Below are 12,202 nucleotides of genomic sequence, written 5' to 3' on the forward strand. Positions count from 1 at the left end.
GACAAGGAGACACAATCTCTGCAATGTTATTTATAGCATTTTTACAAGAGGCATTCAGGACATTTGATAGGGTACAGCTGGCCGTAAGAGTTAATAGAGAATACCTCACTAACTACAGATTCGGTCATGTCGTTGCCTTGCTAGGTAACTCGGCAGACGAATTACAATGCACGATTACTGCAATGAACAAGCAGAGTAGAAGCGTGGGCGTTAAAATTAAAGTACAGGAAACTAAAGTACTGATCGATAGCCTCGAGAGAGCACAGCGGTTTGGGACTGGTGGGATTTGGCGCAAGTGGTAACCGAATATATCTACTTTGGTCAAGTAACCACTCCGTATGCCACACATGTGCAGAGATAATTAGAAGAATAGAAAATAGAGTGGAAAGAATTAGACAGCCGTTCCAAGAAAATGAATGGAAGCCTATCATTGTCCCCAAAGAAGACAGTGTGTAACTGTTGTATTGTACCGGTAGTCACCTACGGGGCAGAAACTTGGAGGCTCACTGAAAAGGTTCAACTTAACTTGAGGACGACTGATTGAGCAATGCAGCGGTAGATGGTAGGTGCAACATTAAGGGACAAGACCAAACGCGTGTGAAAGACTTTATTACGAATTAAGCAAAAGAAATGGGTGTGGGCAGGCATGTAATGCGATGCCAAGATAATCGTTGGTCATTTAGGGTAACAGGCCGAATCCCAGGAGAAGGAAAGCGTGGCAAGGGGTAGCCGATGGGCAGCAGAGATTAAGAAGTTTGCGGGGGTTAATTGGTCCCGCGCAGTTAGCACAGGGCCGGGATAATTAGAGATGTATGCATGAGGCCTTTGCCCTGCATTGGTCGTAGATAGTCTGTTGATGATGATTTTCTCGCTTATGCTGGCAACGTCGAAAATTCAAATTTGTTTCGATCACTGCAAGGTGTAATGCTCTATAGAAAGCAATCCCATCATTTTCCCACCTGTCGGCTTGCAACAATCACCTTCTGCAACAAACTTCTGCAACAAACAAACTGACATCTCGCTCCTTTATAACGTTAATTGTGAAGCGTTACCTCGTGTGGCAATGTTTAACTACCTCGGGTGTCACTTTTGACAGCAAGGGTAGCCTCTCGTCGCGTGTACGGTTAATTACTCGTACGGCTCTTCTATGCCTTGGTTATCTATGCCTTTGTCTATGCCTTGGTCTATGCCTTGATGGCGGATATCCAGGAGTTTGAAGAACAGAATTCTCTTCTGAAGCTTTACGCTACTTTTTGTCGCCCGAAGCTTGAGTATGCTTGTTTTGTATGAAATAGAACATGTAAAAACAACTGTGTGCTCAATGACAGGGTCCAAAATAAGTTAATATCTATATTTAACCATCGTTTCGGCAGTAATAATAAATCTGGATAATCTGCATTGACGCTACCACGATTAGTCTCCAGGAGGAATATGGCGAAATAAGGTGGACCTATTTAAAATTATTCACGGCTCAGTGTCTTGTGTAGTGCTGCTACATGTCCAACTATATGTGGTGCAAGAACTGGCCAGGAAACACAACGTTCTTCATAATCAGAGATGCCTGCGTGGCTTGGGCCCTCTGTTCAGAATGCAGTGTTTTTACAACCGGTACTGTGAATACTTAGGTATATTTAATGATTCCCTACTCACTTTCGCAGGCATGTCCGTGAGCTTGTCCTGCCATACCTTTTTAGATTTTCGTTCTTGTCTCCACGATCTACTACTGACTTTGATGCTGTCATTTCGAGGGGAAGTGCTAGGAACACAGACTTTTTCCCTCTTATTTATTGCTTTTTAATTTTTCTTATCTCTTCATGTGTTACTTCCTTTTATGCCGTTTATCTCGAGTGGAAGCCATTTAAGATCACGCCGTTTTACATTGTTGCATTTGGATATTTCTCTTGCCAGTATATGTACATGCGCAATAACTGTTCGCTTGCATTTCCCTAATGGAATAGGCACTACAATTTGTATATTGAGAGAAGATGGCAGGAGTGACCGGTTTATTTGGGCACTCGGACGAAAGGAACCTCCATGTGGTGATGAATATTATTTACAGGTGATGGTGATGCCGAAGCCATAGGAGCTAGCACTGATGATAGTGGGCTGATTATGAGAAAGTGTCTGTAACGTATTGAAGAGCACAGGGAGCATGCGCACGTAATTACCCCTTCTTCAGTTATTCTGCGGTTGAGCAGCTTGAGACAAGATACGTGTACAACTTTAGTACCACGGCGGTGCCGGTCTGATGACAGTTCTAGTGGCGTCACACCATAATTAACTGGCGAAGTCTGTTCTAAAATTTCGTATGGACCAAGAAAACGGCGGAGAAATTTCTATCACATACCGGGTAAACGAACAGGGGTCCATACGAGTACTTCATCACCCGGGCGAAATTGAACAGAGCGATGTACTATGTCGTTACGTGTTTTGCGTTCTTGCTGCTGATTTGCTGTACGCCTTCGCGCGAGTTGGAAGCAGTGAGCGAGGCATGAAACGTACTGCTCCTGAGATGGCACTTCAGAGGCGACAAGAGCATAAAAGAAAGTTGACTCCAAGGTAATAGCGGGGGTGCGGCTAAAGACTAGGAAGAATGCTGAGTATCCGGTCGTCGTTTGAGTTGCAGTATTGTGTGCGAAAATCACAAATGGCAGCATGACACCGCAGTTGCGTTGATCAGGACTGATGTACACGGAGGGCACGTCCGCGAGGGTTCGATGGAATCGCTCAGTTATACTATTCGTCTAGGGAAGGTAGCTGGGCGTTATTTTGTGCAATGTGTTGGAGGCAGCTGTTGGACTACAAAGGACAGAAATGCCCTGCCAGGATCACTGAGCAGGACGCGTGGGGCGCCAAGCGGTAAATTATGTTGTCCAGCATGAAGTCTGAGACTTCAGTAGCTGTTCCAGAGCAAATTGGCGCTGTTTCAACGTATCGGGTCGGATAGTCGACAGCCGCAACTATCCAACGGTATCCAGATGGTGTTGGAGATAGTGGTCTGAACAAATGGATGCCGATGGTCACCAAAGGCACCGACGGACAAGGCAGAGGCTGAAGTAGTCCGGCAGGAGGAGTAGTTGAGTGCTTGCTGTGCTGGAAAGAGGCGCAAGAGGGAACGTATTTGGCAAAAGACGTAGAGAGGCCAGGCCAAAAGTAGCGACTACGTATTCGTTCGTACGTTTTTGCGGAGTCAAGGTGCCCAGCGCTAGCCACATCGTGGTAGGCTTCACGTATAGAGGGCCAGAGTGTTCGAGGCACAACGGGAACCCAACGTTCTGATGCTTGGATAGTAATTTCACCGGTAAAGGGCGCCATGAAATAGTTCGAGCTTACTGCGTTGACGATGCACACGGTTGCTTACAGGTGACAAACGGCCGTCGGATATTCAATGATGGGACCGAAATATTCGTCATCCCGTTGCAGCGACAGCAAATCGACCAATCCCTCAATGCTCGAGGAGATAGCAGGTGCCAAACAAAGTGTGTTATCGGCGCGCTCCTGCGCATCAGAACAATTATAGTACGATGCGCAGCGCGAGACAGCACCGGCGTCCTAATGCTTCTTCCCTGACTTTCACGTCACGGAAAAATCGTACTGCTGGAGGCAGGGCACTCAGCGTCCAAGGCACCAAGATGGGTTTTAATGGTGGAAAACCAGCAGAGCGCATGGTGTTAGGTCATCACCGTCAAGTGACGGCCATGAAGGTAAGTGCGAAATTTCTGAACAGCCCAAACGATGGCAAGGCGCGCCTGTTCAGTGATTGTGTAACTATTCTCTGCAAATGTCAACCAATGGCTTGCGTAGGCGACGACCCTCTCCCGGAGGTCATGGTCACTTTGGAGGAGAACACCACCGATAGCAATGGCCAACAGCATCCGTGTGGAGTTTAGAGGGCTTTGTTTTGTCGAAGTTGCAGAACAACGGAACAGTTGTTAGGGCGGCTTTCAGATCGCAAAAAGCGCGTTGACAGTCATCAGACCAAACGTACTCGGCGCCGGACTGTAGGAGAAGGTTTAGTGAGGACGCAATGGTTGCGGAATTCCCGATAAAGCGGCGGGAATACGAAGCCAGCCCGAGAAAACTACTGAATCCTTTTTGTTGGTGGGGATGAGGAAAGCTGACAATGGCAGCTACCTTCTCTTGATCGGGTCTTATACCATCTTTACCAACGACCTAAAGAAGCACTGTGATAGTTTTCTTAGAAAAGCGGCATTTTGTTTATTTGAGTTGAAGTACGGCGTTAGAAATGCATAAGAGTACCTGGTCCAGACGCTTAAGATGTTCTGTAAACGTCGAAGAGGAGACAAATACGTCGTGAAGATGGCAGAAAGAGGTCTTACATTTCAGCCCTTTGAGCACCAAAGCCATCATGCGTTCAAATGTTGCCGGAGCGTTGCGCAAACTGAACGGCATGACTTAAATTCATATAGGCCGTCGGGAGAAGCAAGCGCTCTCTTTTTTTTGTCAGACTCATGCATGGGGATCTGTCAATAGCCAGAACACCAATCGAGAATCGAAAACTATTCGGCTCCTTGCAGGCAGTCCGGGGTAACGTCGCTGCGTGGCATGGTATGTACATTTTTTATGGGAATCTTGTTGAGGGCACGATAGTCAACACAAAAGCGTACATGGCCGTCCTTCTCTACCAGCACGACCGGGTATGACCACGGATTACATGAAGGTCGACTAACATTGCATTTCAGCATGTCAGCCACATTTTCCTCGGTGGCGACTTTGTAATGACGATACGCGATACGGACGACGGCAAACAATAGGAGACCCTTTGGTTTTGATGCGATGCGTGGTATGGTTGTGGGGACGAACGGCTGAGTAGCAGGGAACGATGCACAATGCTTATTTAAAAGCTCCAGGACTGATAATTTCTGTTATTCTGTAAGGTCCGGGCTCACCCTGACTGGAAGACAAGATTTCGAGGAAGTAGTCGCTGAAGCCAGGTATGTAATGGGATGGGAACGTGAAGACATAATGGTCACTTCGACATCAGAGGCAGACGCAATTGTGAAACCTTGCGGAAGCAGAAAGTCTTCTGTAGTAGTGTTTTGCACAGGTATAAGAGCTTGCCCTTCGGAATATCAGACCAGACACGCGGTAACAGCAAGTCCACGGGAAAGGAGGTGGCTGCAGAGGACGAAAGAATGACAGGATGTGCTCTTGACGGGAGGTTACGACGTTATGGGTCGTCAGTACCAAAGAAATTGGCTCTGTCGGGGAAACAGTTGAATGATTGGTATCTATGCTGCTAATTTCAGGAGTACGGTAACAAATAACAGCGGACGTCAAAAGGAAAAGTCTCAACCAAGAATAAAGTTCTATGAGCGCGTGGAGAAACACACTTGATATGGCTTGATATGAAACACACTTGACACACTTGATATGAAACACACTTGAAGGTCCTTCAATAAGGACACGAACTGTACATTGCACAGAAAATTCGATACGTGTTTTATTTGCACTACGTAATGAGGGATCTATAAGCGGTTTCTCACCTTCGGTAGCCTTTACAAATGATGAATAATTGAGACGCGTGCACCAGTGTCCACCAACGCCCTTATGCGGATGCCTTCGACGAATACACAGAACATTTTCGAGGGATGCTCTGGAAGAGTTATCGTTTCCCTGGATGCCGTTTCCCCTCGAAAAACTGCATCGCTCAGTTTTCCGAGCGCAGTCGTGCACGACGGGGATAAGCGGTAATACAGCTCGGCGGAAAAGGAGGGAGAGCGGCGTTGTTGGACACAGCAATTACGTTGCAACTCAGGGGAATCGATAGGAGGAGGGGTCGGGCGGTTAGGAGATCGGTAACCCCGCTGTCGGTAGCCATAACGACGGCTCGTTACGTCCAGCTCGTACGTGTCGTACCCTTGCCGTTCATCCTGTAGAAGCCTGCGACAGAACCGATAAATGTGGCTGTGAATTCTGCAGTAAAAAAAATCAAAACATCCCCTCGCGAGGGGCACGATCAAATGCAGAGCATTTCCGCGGGGGGCGTGCCTGCAAGTCTTATGGATTACGTATTGGTTGTTGTTGTTGTAATTGTTGCCTTCCAGCGTAGACATTGTCGATGAAGTCGATGGTGAAACGTGCCGTGAACCCCCTGTCGCGGCTATTACGCAACGTGGAGAGGCTACGACGCAACGTGGCGCGGCTATGACGCAACACAATCCAACACAGTCCACTTTAATCCAACCCAATCCAAATCCAATCCAAGCCAAGCCAATCCAATCCAATCGAATCCAATCCAATGCCCCTCGCGAGAGAGTGTTATAGCGCCGAAATCGCGCCACCACATGAACGCGAACCGAACGCGGCGAGAGAGGGTGTTGCGAGCGGAGAGAAGGCGAGGAGGACGCGGGGGAGAGGGCGCACCTGTGGCCGACGGTTGAATGAGTCAAGGATATAAGGCGTGTGCGTAACCTTCCATTCTGTGTTGGCTCCGTGGAGCAGTCGGTAAAGTGCCGTGTACCTTGCGTGCTGCCCGCAGAGTCGTGGGATCGAAACCTGGCGCCGGAAGTTATTATTTCTTTATATAGTGTAGGGTGCGGACTACGTAGTCATGCGGACTACGGACGCCAACGCGGGTGACATCGTGAGTTACTAAAATGCTCTGCATTTAAAAAGTTACACCATCTTCCCGAAGGGAACTATGTGGTGATGCAAAGCATGGGGGTTCCGTGTAAGTTCCCACACCGGAGCAGAACCGGCGCAGGCGGTGTCTCGGAGCAGACTGAACGCCGCGTAGCCCGCGCACCTGCTTTTATACAGCTGGAGGAGAGGAGAATGTAGGAGAGACGCGCATGCGGAGTGGGGGTGTGGACGGAACAACAACAAGGGAGGGACATAGCCCCGACCATGAGATGGCTCCTGGAGCGACAGTGTCGCCGGTGTCTTCCTGGGCCAGCAAGAGACGAGCACGCTTCCCCTTTAAGGGCCTCTGGAGCGACAGCGCTGCCGGTGTCTTCTTGAGCCGGCACGAGACGAGCTGAGCGGCTAGGCGGAGAGCGGTGCTATCACAGCTGGTTAGGGCTCCTGGAGCGACAGTGTTGCCGGTGTCTTCCTGGGCCGGCACGAGACGAGACGAGCGGCGAGGAGGAGAGTGGCGTTATCACAGCTGGCGTGGAGAGGGGGACCAGACGGAGAGGTGCGGATGCCAGACGCCGACGGACGACGGAGGGTCGACTAAGAGATGCCTTGCATCTAAAACACACTGGTCGGTTAGGTGGGCGCTCGGGGCTAGGCAGACCCCACGGGCGAAAGTAATGCTTCGGGCGAGTGACAGGGTTGATTGTTGCCACATATCCAGGTAGATGCTTGGCGGTAACCGGAGGCATGGGCACAGGCGGCCTTCCAGCGACTCCAGAATATGATGGTCCGGCGTACGAAGCGGTCAGATCAGGCACAGCCCGACCGGGCACGCAGGCAAGCTCCTCTTTAATTGTTTCTGGAACATTGCGGCTCGCTGAGTGGTGAGCAGTAGCAGAAGCGCACACGGAGCGCAAAAGCGCACACGTCAAGCTCCTCCCGAATAGGCTCCTGTACAAGCACGCGCAGGTCTTCTTCGCCCACTTATCCTGCGGAATGCGGATGGACTGCAGATCGTCTCGATGTTGGACTGCAGAGGTGACATCCGAAACGGTTTTTCGGTTCTTATGGGCGAGAACAGCAAAAGCGAACTGGTTAATACCTTTCAGTATGTGGCTTACGCGGTCCAACTCTGACAAATCCTTATTGACCCTCCGGCATAGGACGAAGACATCTTCGATGTAAGACGGGTAGCTTTCGCAGGGATGTTGCACGCGTGCTTGAAGTTTCTTTTTTGAGCCCTCATACACAGCTGCGGATGTCCCCAAAATCTTGCAGATCTCCGTTGTGAGGTCGTCCAATCGGGTATGCCTTCTTGGTGATTAAGGTAGGACGTCTTCGCGACGTTGGTAAGCGAGAAGCCGACCATCAGCAGCTTTAGCTTCTCGTACCACCCATTATATGCGCTGACTCTCTGATATTTGTGTAACCAATATCTTCTGCATCATATCCCACAAGGGCCAACGAAGTCGGGAGCATCTCGTTGGCGGCTGGCGGCAAAGCACTGCGGGGAGGCGTAGCCGTGGCACAGGCTTGATCGAGCGTCATGCGCACGGTCTCCTGAGTCACACGGCGACCCGAGCGGAGCTCCAGGAGTGGCGCTGCAGATTTAGATTGAGGGATTGAGACGCAGCATCCACCACTTAAGAGACGATGGAAAGCATGAACGGTTTATTCGGTCTCTCGGATGAGGGGAAACTCCAAGCCAAGTTGTGCTGCCGATTATGTGCAGGTGATGACCATGTCGAGACCATGGGAGCTAGCACTGATGATAGTGTGCTGATTATGCGAAAGATTCCCTAACGCATTGAAGAGCATAGGGAGCGTGGTCCGTGTGTCTCACAATATACATACATATGTGTTTTTCAAAGCGTGTATTTGTCGTTCAGTGCAACCAATGGTATTTTCTCTATTGTGTGTGTAAGATGTGCACATCTTGCGTCGCCTGTTTCATTTTGTTTTTTTTTTCTCTGGCACCAGCAGAAAGCCAACTATTCCAGCGTCAACTGATAAACATTGATTGATTGATGGATTCACTCATTTATTGAATAATATTCCAAATCAAGAAGCCATGTATTTCTGTATAACAAACTCTGGAAATATACTTAATACTACTTGTGGGCATAAAATATGCTTAATCTTCTCTTTTGTTCAATAAAGTTAGCAAATGGGGGTATCGCCGTGACCAGAATAATTAGCGTTTAAATATTTTGCTATACAAACACCTCGTTCAAGAAGTAATTTTGCTTTTTGGCAGGTGGTTCCATCACCAGACAGAAAGATAGATAGACAGGCAGAGACCAAAACTTTCGCCTTTAGGTAGAGCAAAAAGACCAATAGTTATTTTATTTATTTATTGATACTGCAGCCCTTTTCTGGACTGTTGCAGGATTGGACATATATCTGACAGGCAGCAAAAAAGAGAAAAACAAGCCACAACCACGTCACAAAGTTTAACTAGTTTAGAATAGCAAATAGGATTATCTATGAAAAAAAGCCAAGATTACAGAAAGCAGGAGCACACAGAAATTTGCGTTTTCTTCTGTAGCATTATGTGAGCAATTAGCCTAAAAAGTCAGCACTTAATAACTACAGAAGCATCAAGGGATGTTAATGAAGTTACGTTTTGTAAGGTGAGAAGCAGCAATATATAACAAGCGAAAATAAAATAACAGAGATCACCAGGGCAGAAAGGGATATCAACTAAGAGGAAACCGAGGAATTACAGCTGAAAACAACTTAAGATGCAAACCATAAAAAAATATGTCAAAGGCAGTGGTTATCTACGCTGCTGTTACGTGTTTTTTCGGTTTCTTCGTCGTCGTGTCTCCCTGTGTTTACTAAAACTGCTCCTACAGTCGCGATTAGCCGGAATTCATGCGGCATCTTCCCACACTTACAGCTACCCTCCTCATGAGAAGGTTTATACGTGCCGTCACATTCAACTCTAAAGGAAAATGCATCAGGCTGATGCTGGGTAATACTGGCGCTGTGCGGGCTAACAGCAGTTGTTATCGCAGTCGCAGGCTGGTCTTACCACCGGGGTTCAAACTCCACATGAAACCAAATGTATTTTTGGTATTTGTTTTGAAGCATTGCACTTTGGCTTTATCTGTGTTGACGCTGAAGGCAACTACTGCGACCAAGTTTTACATTTTATAAGGCACCTATAAGGCATTCCTTTTGACTGCGACCAAGTTTTACATTTTATAAGGCACCTATAAGGCATTCCTCTTAACAACGTAGAGTTGTTCAGACTTACCAAAACAAGATGCTCAATGGTAAGGTCTGCTTTATAGCCAGGTGAACGTAGAATTGCGCTTTCCAAATTCATGCTGGACAGGCGTTGATTGTTACTGTTTTCTAACCAGTAGCCATATAAGTATCACAACACATTTTCAGAAGTTCAAATAAGCTAGATGTCCGAGAGATAAGGTGGGAGTTTCTTATCAAGACACATTCGCCTTCTTTTTAATTAATGCCACTGCACATTCCATGCGGCAGTCAACTTAGATTTCGCAGCGATCAAATAATAGCAGAAAAGGAAAGTAAAAAACGGTTCCATTGGTTAAGCGTACGAGGCGTTTAATTATTGTATACACTGCTTATATTTTTTGCAGGTCTCATTTTTGAAGGTAGGGAAACTAGCACGGCTGCTGTGTCGATGGATGGCCGAGTGTATAAAAGATGGCAATCGCAATAGTACACGAAAAACACGTATTAGATCTAGCGGTCCCTTGAAATGTTCTTCAGAAAGGAGATGTAAGTGCTGTCAACGACCAACAAAGGGTGTGATATAAATCATTGAATTACAAAACGGTTACTGAGTGCATTTGTTTAGGTATACCTTTTGGCGGGAATGAAAAACATTCTTTGAAATAGGAACACGTGATTAAACACAGAAGTCACTGATTGCATTACCGAGAACATTTTAATTTAAACATTCCCGACCATACCTAGAGTAAGTAAATAAAAAGAGCCAATCACGTGAAAAGTTGAGCGTTTGAGTGTTATTCGTTGGCGTTTTTTAACGGCAAGATCGTTTCCATATTATACTTGTTAACCTTCTTCCCGAACGAAAATGCATCATGGGGCTTTGCGTTATAGTGAAGGCCTGGTACTGTCCTCGCTCTAGCGATGCTAAAGGGCCCGTTTCCAGGTGGAGTATTTTTTTGTTCTGGAAGAGCCATAACATAACATCATTAACTACCATATGCGTATTTAGAACTGTATTGTTTATAATAATTTGTTCATATTGAATTGTACAGCCTCACAGCGTATTTGTTGCCCCCCCTTATGTAATGCCCTCGGGCCTTTAAGGATGCAATAAATGAAATGAAATGAAATGAAAATGGGGTTACTTGTGTTAGTCATAGCAAAAAAGGAAACATAAAAACCTAACTTTCGTTTTCCTTTCCATTCGCCTACTTGACGACACGTCTCTGGAATTTATTGAAGCCAGATAATCAAACGTATTCGCTTGCAGGCGACCTCAACGCGAAATTAGCCTGAGTCGGTTTAGCAGCGCTTTTCCTCGTGGACGTTTTTGCAGCGTCCGTCAGGCAACGTCTTTGAACACCACACATTGTCACATAGATTGTCTATAGTGCTTTGCGTTAGGTGTATTTTTAAGAATGCATGCCCTTTTCCCAAAGAAAAAATGCAATGAATATGTTAAAACCACTTTTGAAAACTGGAGATGAAGGCATGAAAGTTACGGGTAGTGTTTGTGGTCATTGGTGATACGAACTGCCCTCCAAACTTGTCCGTTTTCCAGCGTGTATTTACGGTTGTGTTTTCAGGCTACCTTGTCAGGTTTACTGAATTCCACAGGCTTCACAAGTTTACTTCGGTGTTTTTTAATGTGAAGCAGGCATGAACAGCTATCTGAATATGGCTCCAATTTTTTATGCTTCTGCAAGCGTGGCAGCAACAATAACGGAGATATGACACAAAGGATTAATGCCTGACCTGTCCGTGTTCCTTGTCGCTATTTTCTGCATACGGATGAGTAAATCACGAAGTTTCCTTTATGACATTCAGTGGTTGGATATATATATGACTTCGTGTATTTGTGTCTACATGTTTTGCCCTACCGGGCCATCGCCGAATTCTTTCGAGCTGCGAAAAGTAGTTTTTCACATTTCCTCATAACCTTATGCTAGTGGCTTCTGCGCGGTGTAGACTTGATAATATGGCGCTTTGATTCGTTTACATGGGCTATCAATTGAATGCTCAGAAATCCAACATAGAATTTGTATATTTATCGTGTTTCATTTGACACTTTATAGGAGTAGAAATAGGGAGCACACAACCTACGGCGGCAAGTTTGGAGCCGTCATTGGGTGTCTGAGAACGTAATTTTGTGCAGGAAGTCCAAAAGGCATGTTTTTGACGCACATCTTCATGCAGCTGGCGGACTTTGTAATTGTGTTTCCGCATCACACACACGCGGAAAAAGCAGTTATGTTAATGGTTGTTTCACTATTGCAGCAGGATTGCGTGTAGCACATATCAATAGTCATGCTTTTAAAAACGGAAGATACTTTCCTCAGTCGGCTGGCTCTTTTAATCAGCAAAAAAGTTGAAGTGTTCCAAAGAG

This window comes from Haemaphysalis longicornis, unplaced genomic scaffold (genome assembly GCF_048455015.1).
Source record: "Haemaphysalis longicornis isolate Haplotype H1 unplaced genomic scaffold, Haemaphysalis longicornis Haplotype H1 scaffold_13, whole genome shotgun sequence".
Lineage (NCBI taxonomy): Eukaryota > Metazoa > Arthropoda > Arachnida > Ixodida > Ixodidae > Haemaphysalis > Haemaphysalis longicornis.